The sequence below is a fragment of the Chelonia mydas genome, chromosome 8 (assembly GCF_015237465.2).
Source record: "Chelonia mydas isolate rCheMyd1 chromosome 8, rCheMyd1.pri.v2, whole genome shotgun sequence".
In the NCBI taxonomy this organism is placed as follows: Eukaryota; Metazoa; Chordata; order Testudines; family Cheloniidae; genus Chelonia; species Chelonia mydas.
The window spans coordinates 88,664,305-88,687,686 of record NC_057854.1 but is presented as its reverse complement, the minus strand read 5'-3'; the positions used below and the strand labels follow the sequence as shown (position 1 = coordinate 88,687,686).

At 40.4% G+C, this 23,382-nt stretch overlaps 1 protein-coding gene and 1 long non-coding RNA gene across 3 annotated transcripts in view; both read left to right on the top strand.

The window, feature by feature from the left end:
- ROR1 (receptor tyrosine kinase like orphan receptor 1) overlaps nt 1-23,382 on the top strand; it is a 268,064-nt gene that overhangs the window by 58,773 nt on the left and 185,909 nt on the right. The gene's annotated exons all lie outside the window — the stretch shown is intronic.
- Nucleotides 6,566-11,611, top strand: LOC122461410. Its single transcript, XR_006283277.1, has 3 exons — nt 6,566-6,941; nt 10,307-10,310; nt 11,602-11,611. It is a non-coding gene; the product is annotated as an uncharacterized LOC122461410 (long non-coding RNA).

The following is a 23,382-nucleotide window of genomic DNA, read 5'->3' as shown; positions in this document are numbered from 1 at the left end:
CTTAGTTCAGAATTTATTTATTGTTTGGTGAGGCAATGGCAAAATGTTAGTTATGAGTTTTTTTCAACTCTCTCTGTGAGAGATCAGATGATCCGTTCTGCATTTTCCCTGGTGTTATATTCATATACACACTTCCTGATCACACAAAAATGATAAACAAAAGAAATAGTATTTTTCAATTCACGTCATTCAAGTACTGTAGTGCATTCTCTTTATCATGAAAGTGCAACTTACAAATGTAGTTTGTTTTTTTGTGTGACATAACTGCACTCAAAAACAAAACAATGTAAAACTTTAGAGCCTACACCTCCACTCAGTCCTACTTCTTGTTCAGGCAATTGTTAAGAGAAACAAGTTTGTTTACATTTATGGGACTTAACGCTGCGCACTTTTTAATTGCAATGTCACCTGAAAGTGGGAACAGGCATTCACGTGGGACTGTTGTAGCTGGGGATCGCAAGATATTTACGTGCCACATGCGCTAAAGATTCATATGCCTCTTCATGCTTGGGCCATCATTCCAGAGGACACGCTTCCATGTTGATAATGCTCATTTAAAAAAAATGCATTAATTAAATTTGTTATGAACTCCTTGGGGGAGAATTGTATGTTGTCTGCTCTGTTTTGCTCACATTCTGCCTTATATTTCATGTTATAGAAGTGTCAGATGATGACCCAGCATATGTTGTTCGTTTTAAGAACACTCACTGCAAATTTGACAAAATGCGAAGAAACTCTCAATGTGAGATTTCTAAAGATAGCTACAGCACTCGACCAGGGTTAAAGAATCTGAAGTGCCTTCCAAAATCTGAGAGGGATGAGGTGTGGAGCATGCTTTCAGAGTCTTAAAAGAGCAACATTCTGATACGGAAACTACAGAACTCAAACTACCAAAAAAGAAAATCAACTTTCTGCTGGTGGCATCTGACTCAGATGATAAAAATGAACATGCGTTGGTCCTCATTGTTTTGGATCATTATCAAGCAGAACCCGTCATCAGCATGGATGCGTGCCCTCTGGAATGGTGGTTGAAGCATCAAGGGACATATGAATATTTAGCGCATCTGGCATGTAAATATCTTGCGACATGGGCTACAACAGTGCCATGCAAACGCCTGTTCTCACTTTTAGGTGACATTTTAAACAAGAAGCAGGCAGCATTATCTTCTGCAAATGTAAACAAACTTGTTTGAGTGATTGGCTGAACAAGAAGTAGGACTGATTGGACTTGTAGGCTTTAAAGTTTTACATTGTTTTGTTTTTGAATGCAGGTTTTTTAATACATAATTCTACATTTGTAAGTTGCACTTTATTGATAAAGAGATTGCACTACAGTACTTGTATTAGGTGAATTGAAAAACACTATTTGTTTTGTTTTTTACAGTGCAAATATTTAGTCAAAAAAAAGTGAGCACTGTACACTTTGTATTCTGTGTTATAAGTGAAATCAATGTATTTGAAAATGTAGAAATCATCCATAAATATTTAAATAAGTGGTATTCTATTATTGTTTAACAGTGTGATTAATAGTGATTAATTTTTTTAATCGCTTGACAGCCCTAATACTAATATATATGAAAATGACACTCTTAAAATAAAAATAATGTATTTACTGGTACTAATCCTTTAGATTATTAAAATTTAAAATAAAAAAAATCTAAATTACTTTAAATTAATTATACTGTTTTCTATCCAAGCTGAGCAAAATGCAAGAAGTAAGATGACTTGATAATTTCAGTGTGCTCACAGTGGGTTTTATTTGTACCCATGTTGGGAGATAGTTGTATTCGGTGTCTTTTCACCGTTGTCAGAACTGGCACTCTAGCCTCACTGTTGAGATTTTCAACAAAAGCTTGAATAGGCCATGAAACATTAAATGCTTTGGCTGTTCATGGAGACACACATCTATCTGTAGAGTTTTGATATAATATCCAATTATGATTGCTACCTTTGCCTTAACTGGCAATGAAAGAAGGGAATCTGAAGTAGCTGGTACTTGTTTAGGGTTAAAATATTGGCTGATTATATATGGACCAGAAAACAATGCATAGTCCTATGAACATCCACACAGATGCATACTCCAGAACACAGACACAAAGTGATATAGGAGAAACTTTGAGCTTCTGTTACTCATGCTGAATCTGGACTGTGGAGTAATAGACATCTTGTTTGTCCAATGTTGTCGGCCCAGCTATTCTTACCAACACTAAACTCAGCATCATCAATACATATAAAAATCTAATTTGTATACATAAAATGCGTGTGTGCGTATATACATATCTCTTACACACATTACTGCATGCTCTCTCTCGATGGATAGACACATTCTATACAATTGCAGTACTGTTCAATCCAGAGTAACTCCACTGGCTTCAGTTTATCCCAGTGCTCTATAGCAGGGGTTCTCCCAACTAATTTGTTAGTGGCCTCAGAGCGAGTTGGTGGCTGCTCAGATAGTTTTTCCTAAAATACTCAGTGGCATTTGTAGACTTGGGCCCCTTCTTCTGTACGTGTTGAAAAGGAGCAAACCCCTTCCTGTAAGTGGCAGCAAGGAAGGATTCCCCTGCACTCAGGCTCACCCCACATCACCCATGGTGCTCTTGATGCTAATGAGAAGGGGTGATCTCAGCAGGTTGCATGCACCCCACAAAAACTTAGGTGAGAGCCCATTGGTGGGGCATGGCCTCCCTGCAGTGGGGCTGCTCCGGGACTAAAGCCTGAGCCCTGCTGCCCTAGGGAAGGATCCCTGTGCCCAGCCAGGTGGGAGTGAGGAGCTACCCAGGGGAGTGCCCCAGTAAGCCAATGCCACAGCCTCCTGCACTGACAAGAGCTGTCTCCGGTGGCACACACACCAGCCCCACATGTCTCTAGAGGCGCTTCCAGAGCCCCTGCAGAGGCTGTGCGGTGTAGGGTGCCAAACATTGCTGGGGTGCAAACACCAAGGCTACTCATCTTGCTGCCCTTGGTAACAGCTATTCAGGAGCAACAGCTGGGCGCTGCAGGGACGATTGCTGCTTTGCCCCCCAATCTCTGCCAATGCTGTGGAGGGTGTCATGGCCACAAAAAATCTGCTGGTGGCTGCATTTGAAGAACACTGCTCTATAACCTGTTACATGCTATGGCTTCAACTCTGCAGACGCTTATTCACTGACATGTAAGTATTTGCAGGATTGGGCCCATCTAGTGTTGAGAATGTATTTAAATATAAAACAGTTGTATACGATCAACATAATGTTGAGCACCTGAGATGCATTTTGAGCCTACACTTATTTTGACTGGGGAAATTTTATGAGTTAATTTAAAAATGAACAAAGTTCAAGAAACATCATTGCTTCAGAGCTAATTTTATACCTAAAACATTGACAGTTGAAGAGTTGCAATAACTCACTGTTATTGACTGCTATACTAAACTGATAGCAGCCTGTCATAGCTTGAGGGGGTAATGTTTCTTATGGGACAAGCAACAGGATTTCTCAGATATGATCTAATTCTTGAGTGATGGTACATGAACAGTAGTTGTTTTGTTGTTTTTATCAGATTTGTTGGATTCTTTTCGATAACTATTTTTCTTTTGGTTGGCATTATGTTTGACATAGGGCCAGATTATCTCATAGCATGAACTGGCACAACTCCACTGACGTCAACAGAGCAACAACAATTTATATCACCAGGGAGTTGAACCTACAGATTCTTATTGAGCCAACATAGAGATAAATGTTTGGCAATTACCATAAACTTTGATGGGAGCAGAATTAGGCCAATATTGAGTGCTTCTGAAAATTCCATTCTTATTAATTCTATGTGTTTTTCATGGTTTGTAGAAAGACTAGGAAAAATTTTAACCTCCCCCACACATTGGACAGAAAATCCAAGTTTCCCTTTGGATTTACACATAAATTGATTATTTATTGCTCTCTATTTCTGAGTGTAGAACACGTTACCAGGATGTGTGGTAAAGATATGATTGATTTTATAAATCTACTACAATTTCTTTCCCTTGCATGGCATATTTCTATAATACTCTATGTAAGCAACAATGAGATTCTTTGACTGTAAATCACGCATATGAACTTATGAGTTAAAAATTCAAACAGAACTCTCAGATCCTTTGTAACACAGGGCAATACTTTAAGCTTCTCTAGTGGAATTTTTCCCAAGCAAGTACAGCATGTTGTTTTACGATGATGCATTGGGAGCAGTTTGATCCAGTTCTGAATCAGGTTTCCAGATTTCACTTCTCCGGAGAGCAGCATTCCAGGATTTTCTCTGTTTTTTCCATTTGAAAAGAAATTTATTTTTCTTACCAATTTTCATTCTCCTTTCCTCCCCCCACAAAATGTAAAACTAAGATGCCTCTGAGGTTCAGATCAAATCCCATCAAACGTCAGAAATCTGGCATTCTGGCCTTTATGATCACACCAAAAAAGAAGCTGTTGCAAACTCTACTCTTAATGAACTGTATTTATTTAAAGGTCTGACCCAAAGTTCACTGAGGTCAATGGAAAGACTCCCATTGATTTCAGTGAGCTTTGGATCAGGCCCTAAAATCTTGACCATTCTGAAATGTAACAACTTATTTCCCCATTATTCTTTTCATGAAGGAAAGAGGTGTTTTTTTTTTTAAGTGACAAGAATAAATCTGAAAGATGAATGGAGGTCGGAAGTATTCACAGGTTGAGGGATTGATTCTGCCATCAGCAATACAGGTGTGGGTCTGTGTATCTTGTAAAATCAGATAGTTGCAAGGCTAGGGTACTGATTTTACAAGATATGTGATGATTTACACCTATGTACCTTGAGGACAGGGTCAGCCAAGTGATGCACACCTGTGTACCTGAGAAGGAAGTCAGTCCCCCGTTGATTGAAACTATGTATATCTCACTTTGCCAGCATTAAAGTAGTGCTAATATAAAGAATGTGCAAAGGAGGGAGAGACATTTGACAAGAAGAACCCATAAAGGGGACATGTCTGGAGAGAATAAATAATTAAAGATATCCATTGCCAAAGGACTGAAACAGAGATCAGACCATCTTTCCTAAATCACATGGAATTACAGGTTCTGGAACAATCAGATATACAGTGGAAATTTTTCACTCAAGGCAAAATCAAGAGAATCATTTTCGGTTAGGCTGCATTACAAGAGTTCTGTATATGATGGAGATTATAATAGTGCATTCACATAGATGCCATTGTAGTGTTTTATCCCACAAGACCTGACTTATTTACAAAGGTGTCTTATTTACAAAGTCCTGAAATCAGGTAAATGCCAAAGTAAATATTCAAACAGGAAGTCTGAAATGCTGTGGGGTCCTTTTTTGTTTAATACATACCAAGTTTTCAAGGTTTTTTGTATGTCTGATAACTCACTGCCATTTCCTGTAAGTATTGATGGCAGATCTTTGTGGGGCCTGGAATTCACTGTGCGTCTAAAATGAGTGATGGATGTACCTGATAATGTTGAAGGCATGGGCTCCATGATGGATAGATCAGTGATGTCCATTTATATAACTGCCCAGAAGTAGGACTGGCTGGAAAATGCTCCCATTTCACAGAACATTTTAAAGTTTTGGAATTTCATTTTCTCTATCTCCTTTTTGTATTGAAGCTGTTCCAGATTGTGTTAATAATTAAATATTTATTAGGTCAATGGCGAGACTGGCTCTCTTTAGTCTGGCAGTTAGGATGCACACCTGGGATGAGGGAAACCTATGTTCAAGTCCCTACTTTGCCTGACTCAGAGCAGGAACTTGAAACCTTGGTCTCTTACCTCCCAAGTGAGTGCCCTAGCTACAGGGTTATTGTCTATTCAGGGCTGGATTTTTTTCTCTCAGGTTTTGGTTTCCATGAAAAAATGTTTAGTTGAAGAACTGTTGACCAGCTCTACCTATCTCTCTCTCTTACTCACTCACTCACACACACACTTACTTACTTGCTTACTTATAAGAAAGAATCCAGCTTAGGGGCATGGCCCTGGAATCCCAAATTTTGCCATTTCCCCCCATTTCACAATGGAGAAATGGGTTTGACACACTACAGGTTGGGTTGAGCTATGGCTCCACTATGCCATTTGCACTGAGTCCTTTTAACTAATCCATGAATTCTGTAGATTTGTCCCATGACTGAAGCTGACCCTTGAGTATCTAGGGAAACAAAAAGAATTTCAAGGACTTACTCCTTTTCCATATAAGGGGACAAGCAGATGTTTATTATGGGGATTCTGTAGCAAAATGCATCCTTGAGTCCTACATTGATTTCAAAGGTGGGGAGGATGCAGGAGGAGGGGGAAACCTTCTGAATCCAAAAGACAGCTTACACAATAAATTACACTGTCCTGGATCCAACACCCAATTCTGTAGTTAGAGCTTACTCCATCTCCCCTCCTGGCAGTAGAGAGGTTGGACCCAGCAGAGCCAAACCAGAAAAGTGTGGAGTGGAGATATAGATACCAGGTATCTTATAGTTTTTTCACTTACTCGGTGAGGTGCGGGGGCAAGCCCCAAGGGGCTCTCGCTTCTGGCTCCAAGTACCCAGCGCGTGCCGGGCACGACCCGCTCCAAGGATAGTGTCAGGTGGGGAGTTTGACTGGGGTGGTACACCTGTCAAACCGTAACACAGGTGTCCTGAGGTAAGCTCAGGGAGGACAGAAACCTCCCGTGGAGCAGAAGGGCAAAAGCTCACTTGATCTTGATTTTCAGTATGAATACAGACCGTGAAAGTGGGGCCTCACGATCCTTCTGACTTTTTGGGTTTTAAGCAGGAGGTGTCAGAAAAGTTACCACAAGGATTACTGGCTTGTAGGTGGCCGAGCGTTCATAGCGACATCGCTTTTTGATCCTTCGATGTCGGCTCTTCCTATCATTGTGAAGCAGAATTCACCAAGTGTTGGATTGTTCACCCACTAATAGGGAATGTGAGCTGGGATTGGACCATCGTGAGAGAGGTTAGTTTTACCCTACTGATGATGTGTTGTTGCAATAGTACAGGCCATCCCGCTTTGTATGTTGCAGACCTCTGCTCCTTTGGGGGACAATCTACCTCCAGCATGCAGGCAAGATTATGAACAGGGCAGGCTGGGTAAGAGGTGGGGAACTATCACTGGTCATTCTGCCCTATTGGGATGGAGTGTACCAGCCCTGGGGGCTATCACAGCCTTGAGGCTGCGCATTAAAAATATCAAAGGTGCTTTTCCTGGTCTGTGCTGTTAGTCAACTTCTTGACTTTTTTTTTTCCTGCTTGGACCTTTGGAAATTGACCAGTTTCACTTTAGTCAAAAGTGCCATGTGATTTTTTGTTTTTGATTTTTTTTTTTTTTTTTTTTAATGACCCAAGTGGTCAAGACTGATCTCCTTCAGCAAACAGCATGTGCAAGAGCATGGTAACTCCTTACATCATTGGCCTAGTTCTCCACTATCTTCATGAATTCATTTACACTCACGTTGCTGACTCAGAGGGATTTGAGATACTTGCACTGAACTACCAACACATTTCCTGCAGCACTTTGGTTTTCTTTGGAGGTCTTCATCAATGCACTGATCTAGTCTGACCCCTATCACCTTGTGTGACCGTACCAAATCCCCGCCTGTGATGTTATGATTGCGAGAACATCTGTGACACTTTTTTTTTCCAGTGGAGAAATAGCTCTTTTGGATCCAGACCATGAAATAAAATAATCATATTTCCCTTATTTCTGTAGTTATGACCTGAAATTGTTTATTGCTCCCAATCAAGACAGCACTTAGAATTTAATAAAGAGTAAATTGGATGAATAATAATTAATAACAATAATCTCATGTTAGGACTGTTAACAAAAGAGGAACCTGTTGGTCTGTTTACCTGCTTCAGGAAGCACTAGGCCTTCTGCCTGCTTTTTTAAAGACATGGAATGTTTTATCTTTGTTCAAACTTGTTAAGTCCTGGATGAGTTTAAAGCCCACTTAAACTTTTTTCTTGTTGTTCCTCCTTGCCTCTTGAGGTTGAGAGAGAGAGACCTTTTTGGTTTGGGTATAAGATACATATATGGTGCACATGATTAATAGATATAACTAGATTGTTTATATGATGAGATTTGTTATATTTCCAGTTTTTGTTTATTTAACCCCTTCAGTACTGTATCTTAAGCTCACCCATTGAGCCATCTTTAGAAAGGATAGCTATGTACTGAGCATCCGCAGGGGTGTATAATGCCCAATTGTAGTCTAGGCACAGGGTATTTCCTGAGGATTAATGGTCAATTCAGAGATTTGATGGCTTATGGTGAAACCTTCATAAAATGTCTCTTGTTTCCATTCAAGTCTGTACTGTCACTGACTGGCTGTTGGTAATGGGACATGTTCTTCTAAGGATGAATGAAGAAAGACTGCACTATTCTCAGTGCTTAAGAAAAATCTACACCTGTGTCCCCTTACTCAGGCAATTCTCCCATTGGAAAAGGGCGTTTGTCCAAGTGCAGAGCACAGGGTTGGTCTCTGTATGTCTAAACTACAGCAAAACACCTGTGGCTGGCCCAGGTCCGCTGACTCAGGTTGCAGGGCTATAAAATTGCAATGTAGATGTTTGAACTCAGGGGACCCCGCAGGGGGAGGGTCTCAAAGCTGAGGCTCCAGCGGAAGCCTGAACGTCTACACTGCAATTGTATAGCCCGAGTCAGCTGCCCAGCCCTGAGTCTATTATTGCAGTATAGACATACCTTACTAAAGTGTACTTTACAGTAGCCTCCAGGTGACCTTTTTTTTTTTTTAAACAAAAAAAGACTTTAATCAAAACAGAAATTTCTGTGGGAAATGCTCACGTTCAATAATTTTTTCCTCTGGTTCTTCAAAAAGAAAAAAAAATCAGCTGAAATGTTTTGGTTTTTGTCTGCAATCTTTTTGGTTTTGGAGTTGGACAAAAATCTGAAAAGTTTTGAAGGAAAAAATTCAGTGATCATTGACATCCTTTGTGGGGACAAAAAACATTTCCTGACCAGCTGTACTTATAACACATACTCACTCAACTATTAATATTAATCTCTCTCTCTCTCTAGATCTCACTCCCTGGGAATTTTCACAGAGGGCCAGATTTTTAATTAGGCATTCATATGTGCACAGAAGTTTGCGCCAGCAAGTGCGTTTCACCCCATTCATATGTAAACGTGCCTCTTTGAACATGCATTTTTGTGGGTAGGTTTATTCCACACATGTTAGAAAGTTTGGCCCATGCTGTAGTTTCCTTTTGAGTACTGGAGCCATAATCTCCTAAGGGAGATGTGCTGCAACAATTGCTCTGATCTGACTGCGAGTACAGTGATTGCAGTTAGAGATAGCTGGCAGTGTCTTTTTAAATTAAAGGTCTGATGGAGAACAAAAAACACTATGCGAATTGCCATAAAAACTATTACTGCTGAGAAATTATAAAATTACATACTTTGGCACAAATAGTATGTGCCCGCTTACAATCTTCCCTCTAATAGTTTACATCCATGTGTGGAATGAAAATGAATTTTGTTATGTGCACCAATATGGAGGTGATGTGTGATGGGGGTGGGGCCGAGGGGTTCAGAGTGTGGGAGGGGGCTCTGGGCTGGGGCAGGAGGTTGGAGTGTGTGGGGGGGGTGAAGGCTCTGGCTGGGGGTTCGGGCTCTGGGGTGGGGCCAGGGATGAGGGAGAGGCACCTCTTCCCACTGTGCACCTGCACGGCCATGCAGCTTAGAGGGAACTTAGCACCTACATCCATGCTTTCAGGTGTTTGTTCTGCCTCATCATCGTTTAATTGTTTGTGTTTGCAAATGATGGGGTAGTTTGATTTTTTTTTCTTTCTCTCTCATGTGATTTTCTTTCCGCTGTACTCATTGTTTCTAGGGATTTTAAGCCTCATGTACCAGGCAGCAAGAATTCTTGCTTTAGTGTATAATGTTCTCTTAGACTTGTGACCATACATAATACATGGAGTAGCAGTGATTGCAGTACATTTTTCTGGGAGCTGCAGCCTACCTCTTACTGGACATATACTTATTGCATGTCCTAGGGAATTCAAGTGATTCTAATTTTCAAGTTATTTAAATAGTTTTGATGGACTATTTTTATATTAGTTATATATAACACAACTACAGGTCATTTATAAAAATAGTTATTAAATATATATAATTTATATATAAATGTATTTAAATATTGTATTGATTTAAAGATAGGATTAGCTCTTTAAAGGGGTTGCAAATTAAAACCAGTTAAGTGAGGAATTTGTATCCAGTATAGCTTTGGAACACTTCAGAATCCTAAGTTTATGGCTTTCAAAGCACTTGCCTACTTTCAAATGTTTCTAATAAGATAGTGTGGTGATTTACACCTCTTGGGATATTGAACTCTGATCCAAGAATGCTGCTTGGCTCTTAAATAAAGAAAGCACTGATGGGCCTGATTCAAAAAAAGCCTATCTCTGATTTCCTTGTGACACACGCATTATGCAAAAGCATTTGGTATTTAACACTTTCTCTGCATACTGTACATGTATTTGCAATTCGTTGGGTGTTAATTTCTTCAGAGGGAGCAAGAGGGGAGGAGACAGGAGGAAAAAGCTGCAAATTACCTCATTTACACTGGTCTCAACAGGGAGCACTGCATCAGAGAGAGAAAATTAGGCCATGTTCCTGCAATGGGCTTATTGTTTGTGGACTCCTAAGCTTGTGTGTCCACTGTTGACTTCAGTAGTAGTTTGTATTAACACAGAAGTTCACTTTTTGTGCAGGATAAGTTGCCTTTAATTGTAAGATCCGGGACAGGGTCTGTCTCTGACCTGTGTTTGTATAGCACTCGGTACAATGAGGCCTACATTGCGATTGGAGCTGCATGCTGCTACTCTAACACTAATAATGATAACAGTAACGATCTGTGGTTTGACACAGATGATTCACAGTTATGGGAGAAAAAATTGGAAACGTTTTTTATAAAATAGGATGTGTTCGCTCTTGCGTGCTCAAGGGTGTGTATCAGCCTAGAGGCAAAGAAATTAAGCAATGCTAAGGGAAGGAGAGAAAAAGAAAAAGCATTGCTCACTTTGTGGCTCATAAAATGTACTTGTTGGAATGGTTGCCAGCAAGAAGAAACTATATGTCTTGGCTTGGAAACCTGTGACACATTTCTCAAGTTTGTTTTTGTGGGGGGTGGAAGGCTTTCTGTATAAAATATGAGAATATGTAAATGAAGAGTTCTGGAGCTGATTTTTGTGGGTTTGCTCACGTGCCATCCCTATGGACCAGACTGCTTCCTTTATAGCCTGTGCCCTTGCTGCCTTTCATTAGAGGTTATCCAATTACATGTGTGAACCTAGTTACATATTATATCAATCCGTTCAGTTGGTTAGAAGAAAGAAGGGAGGGAGAGGAGGAGCCCAGGTCTGTCTTGGCTAGTATGGTTCAAGTTTTAATCAGTATGGTATTTCCTCTTCCTGAAGGCCAGAGGGAACACCTGTGTTTTTCTTTAAGTATCACAAGAGACAGTAGACGGAATCTATCGTTTTGAGAAACGGATGGTTCCCCAGTTCAGAGGGGAAATGAATTAGAGCCCATCTGCATACATTGTCTTCAAAGAGCACACACAACACTGACTAACAATTTACAAAAATTAGAGAGTGAGAGTGAAACCCTCTGACAGTGCTAATAAGATGTCTGGTAAATTTCTTTTATGAAGCATCCAGCCTGTACAGGAGGCCTGAGGGTTTCTATTAAAGGTCAGGGAGGTTTTGTGTAACACAATTTTAAAGCATTTTTGAACCATCAAGGCAGATTTCTTGTGTCAGGGATATGCTCTTTACTTCAAAGGACATTTTCATTCTTAAATTCGTTCTGTGTTTTGTGTAAATCCACCTTAGAACCTGAGAAAAATGTATATTTTTTTCCTTTCTGATTTCCTCCCCCATCCCCCACACACTCTTTTTACACTTGGCAAATGTTCTCTTCCTTGCAACACCACCCCAGAAATTTGAACAAAGCTGTGATTAACATGGCTGTTTTGCAGCTTCACAGTTAAGTGTAGCAATGGATCTTGCCAAAATCTCTTCAGCATCTTTGATGTCAGCACACCTCTGGTTTGATCAGTGTTAGTGCAGGGAGAACACACACACTGTGGGCCAAGTACTCAGGGAAAAACAAGTCCATGAAAACCATTGGAATTGCACTGGTATAACAGAGAGGAGAATTTGGTGCCATGTGTTCACAAGCTACAAAACTGGTGACTGTTTTAGTTTCTTGTCCATGATTTAGTAATTTTTTTTAAGGTATTTAAAACAAGAGCTGTGGGGAGAAAGGTAATTTTGTGGAGGATTGTGATATTTTGAAATTCTCTGCAAAAGGGAATAGAGCCCACCTTCTGGAGCAGTCCACCAGGTATGCCGTCCTGGAGCTGTGAACCCTGGAAGGAATACCTGGGAGCCCAGTCTGCCAAAGAGTGGAACATGGGAGCCATAGTTGCTGGAGCTTCCCAGCTCTCATCATCGCTTGCTGTGAACTGAAAGGGCTCAGAGCCTTTGGAGCCGGAGCTCCTAGTGTTTCCAGACTCTTGGTTCCCTGTCAGCCAACATGGCAGGCTGAAGGGGAGATAGGAGTCTGCAAGGCCTGCTTCCCAGTGGCCTACTAGGCAAGCTGCAGAGAGACCTGGGAGCCTCAGAACTTGGGAGCAGGAACTTCCAGGCTCTCGAATCCTTGTCAGGCAGGCTGCTGAAGAGTCAGGAAGCCTGGGATGCCGAGGAGCTGGGAGAGCTGGCAGGAAACCGAGCAACTCTACTGAAATGAACAGTCTTCACAAAATGTTTTATTCTGGTGAACTGGCATTCTCCAATGCAAAAATATTCCACTGGAGAATTTCCAGCCAGCTCTATTTACAAATCAAAGCTTTTCCCTAACATCTAACAACTTGAAGGTAGACTGGGTTTGAGGCCCAGACCCCAGTCTTGACTTTTTCTTTTAGAAACATGCCTGAACCAGAACTTTGCCTTTTAGAATCATCTTTAAGTTAAAAAAAATATGGAGAAGAAATGGAAATTCCCCAGAGGTTTTTTATTACTTTATCTCCATTTATTGTTTGTATATCTGTTTTTAGTTCTTCATCGCCAAATATCCAAGTGGCAGATAAATATTTTTCAGTCTGCCAGAGGAATTGATTGTGTTCTTCCATTAGTCTGAATAACTGAGCCACGCTGACAGATAGGTTAATTCCAGTCTCTCTGTTTCTATGACACCAACTAGAACAACAGTGAGTAGGACTGTCTGGAAACCATGGGTGGAATCCTGGCCCCCTTGAAGTCAGTGGGAGTTTTGCCATTGACATCATTGGGGCCAGGATTTATCTCAACTTGCCATAACTGGTGATTTAGGCCCTGATCCTCTCACTGGCTCTCTAGTAGCGTGGGGTCTTGGACCTACCCAGAACCTCCGATTCAGTCCTTTAAAAATATTTTGATCTAATCTTACAGAAAACATAGCTTTTCTGAGCTCCTCAGGTGAGAAGCACAGTGAATATTATTATCCATCATTATAGTATTAAATATATAGAGCACCTGCAGGCTTTTCAGTGGAGAATGCAGAAAGGCAGGGCCACAGTATGTCTTCTAAGCCTACAGAAAACTCGTAGCTGAGAACTCCGTATGTTAGTTGCAGTCTTTGCATAAACAGGGTGCACAACAACTATACTGCTAGCTGAATACGTAAACACATACTTAATAATATTTCCCAGTGCAGATCTGACCAGAAGGGCTGTTCAGTTCAAACACATTCTCCTAGGTTTTGCTGGGTGCCATATCCATCATGCCTGTTGTGCTTACGCACAGGGCGGAGATGAGTAGAAAGGTATCCAGCATTGCATGAACATGCTTACATAGAGAAGTGTTGAGAATTTTATTGGATAGTAAATCTCTCTAGGGTGGTTGGTTTCCTTTTCCAGAGTCAAAATTATGGCTCTCGTTACTGGTGCCTTTAGCGTTTGTTGTTTCTGCCTTCATTTTTTCCACTTACTTGCCTGAAAAATCAAGCCCCTTAAAGAGATGTTGCTCCATTTTTATATGCAGATACTCAGCATTCTATAATCTTCTCACCATGGAATTTTCCATTTGGGCCAGGATCTGGCCAATGAATGGGTGGAGACTCACACCCACACCCACACAAAATTATGTGGATAAACATTCCCCCGTCCCTCCCCATTTCCCTTCTTGGGATTTGTCTTGATTTTTTTTTTTAAAGGAAGTAACAAAAGCCTTACATGATGATTGTGCATACAAACATGAGAGGGCTTCCCTGGTCCTTCCTCCAGCTCTTGTCTCCTAGGGGCTACTTAGCTTGTTACATTCCTGAGTTGGAGTTCATGAGACCAGAACACTGACTCTCCCCACAGGGACATAGTCGGCTATCTGACCTGTTTTTTTTTTTTTCAAAAAGGGCGTGGGTGAAATCCTGGCTCCACTGAAGTCAATGGGAATTTTCCCATTGACGTCAATGTGGTCAATATTTTCCCCTGTGTTTTCTGTGTTGGAGAAGTTACTGCCTATTGTACATTCTAAGCAGAGAAGCATCTTACCAGGTAGGCAATTAGCCTGAAAGCTTAACTTGCCAAAAGCTTTCAACATAGCCTACAACAGCCTTTCTGAATCATTTTAGAGTGTCTTGCGTTCTTCTCTCCTGCTCCCTTCTCAACTTCCTCCTTTCCTTCCCCTGTCAATGTTCCCCCAGTTGGAGTGCCCATCAAATAAAGGCCCCTTCATGGAGCTGATCCATCACTGTGTTTTTACTCTTTGCTCCTTTCTATAATCCTTGCTCTTTCAAGCGGACAGTTTTCCGTCAGATGGTTTGCCAACAACAGTTCTGAGCCTGATATCTTATGCCAGGCTCATCTTGTTGTCCTTGCTGAACAAATGAGGCTTATGTACCCTCCAAAGAGTACTTCTTACCTCTTACAAGGCTACAGTTTACCGCAATTAAACTGGCAGCCTGAGAGTGATAATTAATATTATTATTATTGCTACAATATAAAAATGTGACGGCTTTTAGAACACCTGAGTAACGAGGGAAGAGCAAATCCAAAATGCAGCTTTCTGATTACTGTCTTTAAAAATAATCTATTTTAATCACCTGTTTGCCCTGGCAAAAATGTTTGTTTTAGATAATGAAATCAGTGAAAAGTATACCAATAGGTTTGCCTAAAATGTAATCAGCCATCTGTTCCATTCTTCTCCTCTCTTTCAGTCCTCCCATTTTCCCAGATATGTTACATTGCACCCTATATATGAAATTATAATTTGAAAAATATGGATTTCAAGAAGATTTTAGCTTTTTTATGAAATTTTTCTGTTGTGTTTTTGTTCTTATTGTCTTGGGATCTAATCCTGCAACAACTTACACATGTGAATAACTTTGCTCGTATGAGTAACTCCACTCTGCTGAGTTACCCATAAGCATGTTCCCAGAATCTGGCTCTGTGTGTGGGTGATGTATGTATAACATCATGTGTGCATGTGTTTTAGTCAATGTGCACACGTTTCCTGCCATATTTTAAATAAATTGTTTAGAATGTAAAGTTTTGTTTTGGTACTTTTCATGTATCTCTCTAGTAAAGCCAAGTTCTCTTAGTTTCCAGGTCCCAGCCTTGCTGTGAGAGGAAGAAGTACAAAATAATAAAAAAAGAAGCCCTTTAAACAATGATCTGAAATAACTTTTCTGAGAATCAGGATATTGTGATCTCAGCATTCATGGGGTATTGTGGCCATGTAATCTTTTATACCATATGTTCATTATATTTTCTGTCTCTCTCTCTATAAACACATACATACACATGTTCTGACACAGTGTGTAATGCATATTGGTGGAGATTTGCAAAGCCATCTAGGGAATTTGGATATCCAGTTTATATTAATTAATTAATGGGGCTTGGATATCCAAATCACTAAGTCAGATTTTCACATCTCAGCCGTAAAATATAACAACTTAATCATGTAAAGCCATTTTGGTTCCTTCAAATCTACTAGCCTTTTTTTCATTCCATTTGACTGGCATCTCAATCAATGAAATAGCAGCCAAACTTATCACTCCATTATGAGCTGTATCTTCCCCTCTCTCACGAGTGTGGTCTCTGTATCAGGTCCTGACAGTGACAGAATTTCTTCCAGTCATTTTCCCTTTGGCTTTCAGGGTTTCTTCACTGGAAAAGATAGCTGTTTGTTGTATTGCAGGGCCTTATTTTCCCAGCTTGCTGGATATATTGTGTGTAAATATAAATTCAGTGTAACCAGCATCCATAGGCATCTTCTTACCCACTTTGTTTCATTATTATGGCATGCTGTGACGTTCTGTACCTCGGGAGAACACCCAGCACCCCCATGTTCATCCTTATAATATGACTGTGTGGTATCTAATGCAAAGTTTGTCATGTCAGGTGTCTTCGGAAGGCTCATGATGCACTGAGCATTGTTGTTATAGTAATGTTAGAGTAATCGTTGTTATAGTAATGTTATAGGTTGTAATTTCATGTATATAGTTATGATACTGAGAATGTGTCCTCATGGCTTAAAGCAAGCCCAAGCAAAAACTCTCCAAGAGCGGAGGGGAGTTCACACCTCATCAGGGCATGTTTGGGACAGACCCAGCCCAGCCTCACAGGAACAAAGGACACTTGCCTAGGTAGCAACAAAAGGATCTGTTGGACTCTCAAGTGAGTCACCCCCCTTCCCTTGATCAGTTAGGGACTACAGTGAGGTAATGCTCACCTGACCCTTAATGGGGGTGGGGTGCAAAGCCAAGAGGAAAGAAAGAGCATGATAAAAGGGAGAGATGTTTGCCATGCTCTTCCCCTCACTTCCACCTACATCTACAGACACCACCACCACCAAGCGACTGAAGCGCTGATCAAAGGCGAGAGCCTGGCTGGAGGGCAACCAGCCAGTCTGTGGAGAGAAGCATCTAAGTTTATAAGGGCACTGAAAGTGTTAAGATCAGCTTAGAATGCGTTTTGCTTTTATTTCATTTGACAAAATTTGACTTGTTGTGTTTTGACTTATAATCACTTAAAATCTATCTTTGTAGTTAATAAATTTGTTTGTTTATTCTACCCGAAGCAGTGTGTTTGGTTGGAAGCATGTCAGAGACTTCCCTTGGGATAACAAGTCTGGTATATATCAATTTCTTTGTTAAATTGACAAACTTATATAAGCTTTCAGCGTCCAGCGGGCATAAGTGGACACTGCAAGATGGAGCTTCCTAGTGTTGTGTCTGGGACTGGAGATATTGGCTAGTGTCATTCGGTTGCACAATCCAAGGAGCAGCTTCCATGCCAGAGGCTGTGCGTGAACAGCCCAGGAGTGGGGGTTCTCACAGCAGAGCAGGGTAAGGCTGGCTTCCAGAGTCAAGGATTGGAGTGACCTAGCAGGTCACCAGTCCAGGTAACACCAGAAGAGAACGTCACCAGATTAAACAAAAAGAAAGTCATAAATTAAGTGCCAATCATAATTTGCCCAGTTTGTCTTAGATGCAGCAACCTTCTTGCTCACTCTGAAAGCACAGATGGGCTATGGGGGAGACTTCATCTCGCTACTAAGTTCTTGATCAGAGAAGGTTCCTGGCATGGAAACTGGAATGGCCCATCAGAAGGAGACTGCAGTGCAATGAAGGAAGTAGCTATAGTTTTCACTCTCACCTCTTCTTCCCCATGAAATCTCTGTATATTTTGAGTGATGTGTGACAAGTTCTTGATGTGAGGTTTTATATACCTAGTCAGTTCAGCAAACTTTATAGTCTTTCACCTGAGAACATTCAACTGTAATTGACTATTCCAAAGGTGGACTGAGCCACAGCCTGCTAACTGATCCTCTTTGCTCTGCAGCTATACAGGGTCCTGACCATACTGGAACCAATGTTTCCTCTGCGCTAAGGAAGCGAGAGAAGATGACAGGACTCTGTTAAGGGATTCTACCTCCCCTCCTGTGCATAGCAGAACATAGCTCTGTGGGGCAGAAATTAGTCTGGGGCTTGCAGGGGCAGGCTTGGAAAATAGTGGGGACAGGGCTGGTAGATCCATGAGCATAGAGACCCACTGAAACTGTCTTCCTGAACGCCTTATGTAGAGATGGCAGGATTTCATCTTCCAAAGATATGTGTAGACCTCCTTGCACACAGCACAAGTGACCAGCTCTACGAAGCTCCATAATAAATAAAGACCCTTTGTAATCTTGCTTAATGAATCTTGAGCACTGCAGGGATGTGGTGTTGGTTGAACCATGTGTTTGAATAGAAGGAGAGATTTTATTTCTTTATTTTAATCGTGGGCCAGTCTCTCTGCTTAATGGTTTAAGCAATAGGGTTCTCTGAGGATGTAAATTCTGTTCCTAATTTAGTGTCCCCGTTGAAACAAATTGAGTATTGCCATCCTGTTCCCAAATGGCTATAATCTCCCTTTCAATAAAGCCTGACTTAATTCCCCTCCCACACCTACACTCCCCTGGTCTGGAAATCATCTTTGCTTAGGAAGAAAAGCCCACAAATAACATGGAGACTGCAGTCCCTCTTCTCTCCAGGTTATGAATGTGTTCAGGCTGGAGGTCACGAATGTAGCTGAGGAGGCTGAGCTCTTTGCCTAGGCTGGGGATAAAGAGCGAATTTCAGTTCCTCTCATGACTGGTTCCTAATGTTTCACAAGTACACATTTTTCTTTCAGAACTAAAGAGAAGAAAAACTGTGTTTTGACTAAGGAATGCAATTCCCTCTCCCCCAAAAGAGACATTTATTCAAAAGTTGGAGCAGATCCAGCTGAAATATTGAATAGTGAGCCAGCACAGAGACATATAGCACATGTTCATCCCCATGCAGGTGTGAGGGGAAAGGGAGTTAGGCTTGAGCAGTCTTGAAATATTATATTTACCTACATGTTTGATGTTTTCTGGCACTTTTATAAGGAGTGATGGTAGGCTACGTTTTTCCTCCTTGAATAAAATGAATTTCTTGCTCATTAAAGGTGCTAGATTGACAATCCTGGAGACTAAATTCTTCTGTTTACCCATAGAATGAGCACAGCATGGGAAGCAGCAGTGCTAGCCAAATTTGCCTCAATCCTGACCTGGAGGGACACTCTGACAGCGTGTGAGAGTCATGCATTCTCTATGCTTATTAAATACTTAGCTTCCATGGTCAGGGAACAATGGAGTCAATCAGTTCCAGTTCTGTCGTTGTTTCTTACAGAACTTTATTATAATTAAAGCAGACCACTGACATGCTATCGCACAAACATTATCAATAAGCAGAATGTCATTGTCCTCTTCCTTTTCACTTGCACTTCAAAAACAACACAAAACCTTTTAAACATGCCAGGCTAACCTGCACACACTGAAACAAAAGACAAGTGCCAGGAGAAGCTGAACTGAACACATCTAGTGAGGAAATCCAAGAGCACTTTCCCTTGTTTTTCACCTCTGGTATCAATCATTACTATATCAATTCCTTCATAGTTACAGAACTACTGAGGGGCCCACATATGCAGTCTGAGTAACAGTAAATAACATCACTGTGGGACGAGAGGAATGGCCTAATGCCACAAAGTACAACTTTTCAAAAGAAAATTAAGTAAAAGAAAAATACACCCCAGGACAAAATTAAGAAACTGAGATGTGTACAAATGAGTCATTGCAATCCCTTGTTTCACTTCCATGTAATATTTGGTTAGAGGTGCTCAGACAATCCTGCTTCGGAAAAGGATCTGATGTGTAATTTAATAGGTCTTCTCTATCAGTGGTTTTATAATCACAGAGTACTGCTACTCTCAATGGCCCTGATTCAGCAAGTTACTTAAGCAAGTTAGTTTCTTAAGCCTAACTTTAAGTATGGCAGTAGTGCAGTTGATTTCACGTGCTTAAAAACTTGCTGAAGCAATGGCATGGATTCTCAATATGGTTACACACTAAGTTCATTTAAAATAAGGAGTTATTCTCAAAATGGTCTATTTAACTTCATAGCGTCTACAGAGTTAAAACAATTTACTACATATATTTAGGTTTTTTCTTTTTTAAAAAATGTCTTGAGTAATGGTTTCATTACAATGCACCCCTAGAGGCCTGATTCTGATCTATAGTATTAATTTTCCAACAACAAAATTCCCATTGACTTCTGACTTACACTGGTAAAAATGAGATCTAAATCTGACCCTTAATCTATAGACTTTTTTGTATCTAATAGACTTATATCTTCAGAGGAATTTTCTTTCTCTGGTAGGAATTGTTCATTTAGTGGGGTTGTGATTAAAATTTCCATTCACTCGGTGCTTTTTGCACTACTAGTGGAGAAATTGTAAGCAGAGAAGACAGTCATCCAAATTTTGGAAGCTGTGTCCCCCAACTTATAGACTTCCTGTGCAGTGTTTGCCCAGACAATTCTCAAAGAAGCTTAGTTTACCACCCTCCGGTAAGGAGAAGATTTAACCATGGAGACAAATCTTGCTGACGTTACCTACTTCAGTGAATGTTGTCTTGGAGCCAGAATTAAGGGTGATAATTTGTTCCGGCACTAACCCTTAGGCTGTGATTATGCTAGACTTTTTGGAGAAATCTCCCATTGTTGCGCTACAACCAGTACAGCTCCACTGGTGATAGCAACAGTAGAAGTGCTGTCGTCAAAAGAACCATAACATCTTTGCCCAAAAGACCCAGCGCAAAGGGAAAGAATCTCACAGCACAAGGTAGCATTGTAAAATAACAGAATTACTTGCTTCTGTAGGAACAAATAATATAATTCCCCTTAAAGAGAGGGAAATATGTTCTTGTTAAGGCACTGGACAGGAACACAGGAAATCTGGATTTAATTTGAGCTGCCCCACTAACTTCCTAATTAAGTGACCTAGGGTAAGTCACTTAATTTTCCGTGCCTCAGTTCCCCCTCTGTAAAACGGGAATTATTTTTAAAATAATCTTTGTTTTATCTGTTTTGCCTGGAATTGTTTGGGGCAGGGACTGTATCTTGCTATTTGTTTATACAGTGCCTAGCACAATGGCACTGTATTATAGTACATTTCATATTTCACTCATCTCTTTCTGCAGAAGTCATTTAGGTGTAAGCCTTAGAAGCTGTCGAAACATTGTCACCTTCCTTCCAGCATAAAAGAAAGTGATGGAGCAAATGTCCTGAAGCCCATAAGATCCATATAGGACACTATTCTGGGGATGATAGGATAATCAAGGTTATATAGAACACGCTGGGGGGCGGGGGAGAGGAAGCATGACTAAGCTCCTGGAGGATGGTGGAACCTGTCTATTAATACATGAACTCATGAGTAACCAACGGTGAGGAAGGATGGTCTTTTGGTAAGATGCTAGCCTGATACTCGAAGATCTAAGTTCAGTTCCTGGTTTTGCTACAGGATTCACATGTGACCTTGGGGGAAAAAGATCTCTTTATCTCTCTATGTCCCAGTAATATATGTAAAACAGGGGTGAAAATACCTTCTTTTTTTCTCCTTTTGTGTATCTTGTCTCTAGATTATAAGCTGTTTGCACAATGCCTAGCAAAATGAAGGCTGGTAAGTGCTACCATAATACAGATAATCAAATAAATAATTTAGCCATTGACAAAGCATCACCTCCCCATACGTGAAATCCTGGACCCTGAAACCTCCCTTTGACTTCAGTGGGGCCAGGACTTCAATTATATTTTTAAACCAATGAAGACCTATGCTCTTATTGATTTTCATTGGGATTTTTGTATAAGGATATCAGGATTTGGTACATGGTGGGAAAATGAGAAACTAGGAACCCTCAGAGGTGTGCTTCATTAGGAAACAGCATTCAGCATGTGTGTTACTTCCAGCATTAAGAATTACCTTTTACTGATGGAGCACCATACTTATGCTGTTACATTAATGGTTTTCCAATAAGGTTTCCAGACATGAGTTCCGTGTCAGGTTTCCCTAGTACAAACAATCGTATGCATAAATTTATTTTTATATTATGTAGATAAGTGGTGTTATAAATGTACCTTTTAATTTTGCATGTCAGAGTGAATAAGACACATTTGGACTAATACTGCTGTGAACTTGCTGAGATTATGAACTTTTAGATGGGCAGTTTTACATGTCAAACCAAAAAGAACGAGGAGTACATGTGGCACCTTAGAGACTAACAAATTTATTTGAGCATACGCTTTCGTGGGCTAAAGCCCACTTTATGCTCAAATAAATTTGTTAGTCTCTAAGGTGCCACAAGTACTCCTCGTTCTTTTTGCTGATACAGACTAACACAGCTACCACTCTGAAACATGTCAAACCAAGAAAGGGAAAAGCAACCAAATGCCAGGGACGGGAAAACACTTAAAGGCCATTATAGCTACCATATGGGAAAATTCCCTTTTTGACAAGTTTAAAAAGATAGACTGATATGATCTTGCACCTTCTAAATTGCAGTAAACATCTCTCATCACATCATAAGGAGTTGAGAAAAGTATTGGGAGATTTGAGATTCAGGCTGTATTTATACTATGGAGACTAGCTATGTTGACATCACTATGCCAGTGTAACCTTGTAGCGTAGATACAGCCTACACCAACGAAAGGAGATTTTCCATCACCTGTACAAACACCACCTCCCCGAATGAAGTTATCTTCAATGACTGAAGAATTCTTCCATTAACATAGCTGCATTTACAATTGAGGTTAGGTCAGCATATGTATATTGGCCAGAGGTCTGTTTTTTTCATACCCCTTACCGACGTAGCTATGACATAACTTTAAGCGTAGACCAAGCCTTGGTTACTGCAAGTGTCTGACTACTAAATTCAGCACCACAATAAATTTTCTTAATCTTACACTTTTTATTACTGCCATTAGGTTCAGCTGGGTTTGAAGAAATATTCAAAGGAAAAAATCATGTTTTTTTCTTTGCCTGATTTTGTAAGGTTTTCTTTCAATACAGGGTAGCTGTGTTACTGGTATTTATTATTGTTAGAATTTTTGAAACTAAAGGAATGATGCTGTCATTTCTTTTCAGATGTACTGGTTACTTTTTCCCTTTGAATTAAGTTTGTATTACCATATAGTAATTTGGTAAGATCCACAAATCTCTAAAACTCTTATTCATCAAAACGTTCACCCTAGCATCTGTTAGTGTTGTTGACTGAAAGGAAAAATAAAAATGGGAATGAGTTTCCTTTAATTAGACTGGATCTGAAGTCATAATGATTTTTGTAAATTGTTCAAATCTCTGTAAAATCCATATATTTTGATAACTGGATCATTGGAAGTCCTCTGGAACCCCTACATCGATTACTTTGCAACACCAATGTTACCATTTAACCACGTGTGCTCTTAGCTGGTACAGCGCTGCTGTTATGTTACAAAATAAGCTATGGCTTGGGATTTGCAGAAAACTATTAATTATCAAGTATGAAATTCATACTTG